This window comes from Meleagris gallopavo, chromosome 6 (assembly GCF_000146605.3).
Source record: "Meleagris gallopavo isolate NT-WF06-2002-E0010 breed Aviagen turkey brand Nicholas breeding stock chromosome 6, Turkey_5.1, whole genome shotgun sequence".
Taxonomy (NCBI): domain Eukaryota; kingdom Metazoa; phylum Chordata; class Aves; order Galliformes; family Phasianidae; genus Meleagris; species Meleagris gallopavo.
This window is the reverse complement of record NC_015016.2, coordinates 26,392,210-26,393,642: the sequence shown is the minus strand read 5'-3', so window position 1 is coordinate 26,393,642 and position 1,433 is coordinate 26,392,210. Positions and strand designations below refer to the sequence as shown.

At 30.6% G+C, this 1,433-nt stretch overlaps 1 protein-coding gene across 5 annotated transcripts in view; it reads left to right on the top strand.

Annotated features, from left to right (window-relative positions):
• Positions 1–1,433, top strand: part of ETV1 (ETS variant transcription factor 1) — a 63,347-nt gene that overhangs the window by 4,075 nt on the left and 57,839 nt on the right. The gene's annotated exons all lie outside the window — the stretch shown is intronic.

The window sequence follows — 1,433 nt, the reverse complement described above, 5'->3', positions numbered from 1 at the left end:
TCTTTCTGTTGCCTTTAAATATTTTGCATGCTTTTCTTCCGATTTCTAGTTATGAGATTGTGTATTGGATGATTAGAAAACTGACATCGGTCTTTTTTGCACCTGTTTCTGCTTTTAAGTATTTTGAATAATCTTTCAGAGCACATTCTGCCGAAGAGAGAAAGCTTAAAAACAATTATTTAGAAATCTGAATTTAGAGTAGCTGTTGAGAGACTAATTTACCAAGGAAAAAAGATGAGCTGCTGTTATAAGAGAACTTTTACAAAATGCAAGGGAGCTTTCTGCTTATAAAGAGCATTTGTTCTCATCTGCAGTGCTTCTTGATTTCTTTTTTCCTTTATATTTACAATACTATTTATTTCAAGCATAAAGATTTTTATGCATTTTCTCTTCTTAATATTGCTGGATGAAATTTTAATGTAAATTTCTGAAATCAGATTTTGATGCAAACTAAGATAATTTTTCCAAATTTATCCTGATCAAAATGGATATGGGTATTCACATATGTTTCATTTTTATCGTGCACTGGACTATGCATAGTTGTTTATAGAATAGATGCTCAGGTTCTTTGGAAGGGAGAGACGTTGGGGTGAGCTGCTTGCTGCTGCTTTTCATAGAAGGAGGGAAATGTTGCTGGTGACTACTTGGTTTCAAACTGTTTGGTTTTTTTTTTTAGCAGCTTTATATGTAGTTAGTCAAATTCTTAACCTGCAAATAAGGTGTGGGGTACTGTTTATTTTGCTGATGCTTTTTTTTCTAGCATTATTTTTAGCATGTTGCTATTTGGTATGTAATTAAAAAGTGTCTTTTAAATTTGTGGAGCAGACATTATATTTCTATGAATTAGTAAGATTCTTTCCCAATCATTGAAAACAGAATGTCCTACAAAAAGATAGTTTTTTTTCTAGTATAATGATCAGCTACAACTGTATCTGTCTCTATGGTAATTTTAAAAAGGTTCTCTTTATTTTATATCAGCTCATTCATTTTAATTAGCCAGAAGTATGTTAAAATGCTATTCAAAATATATTATTTTTTGGATGGAAAGAACTTTTAGCTTGATTTTTTTTTACTGGGATGAATATTTTTGTTTCTGAAAGTGATTAGATTTCTTTGATCGTAAATCAGAAAAATACGGACAGATTCATAATGCATGTGCAGATAATAATGTAAGTTTGAAAAATAATATGGAATTTAAAATTGATTTAATCATTTCTGTAGGTACATAAATTACTATAATGGCAGTTTTTATTCTACAGGCACTACCTACTTTAGACTAGAATGAATTGTATCAAAGCCTTTTTTTTCCCCTTTAGTTGAGTGTGCTTCACTTAATAAATTTAGATAGAATTTGAGAGAGAAAGGTTCTAGATCTATGTCAGCGAGGTGGAGGAACCTTTAAATGCAGGTAGCATCATCTGGTAAGTATTTGA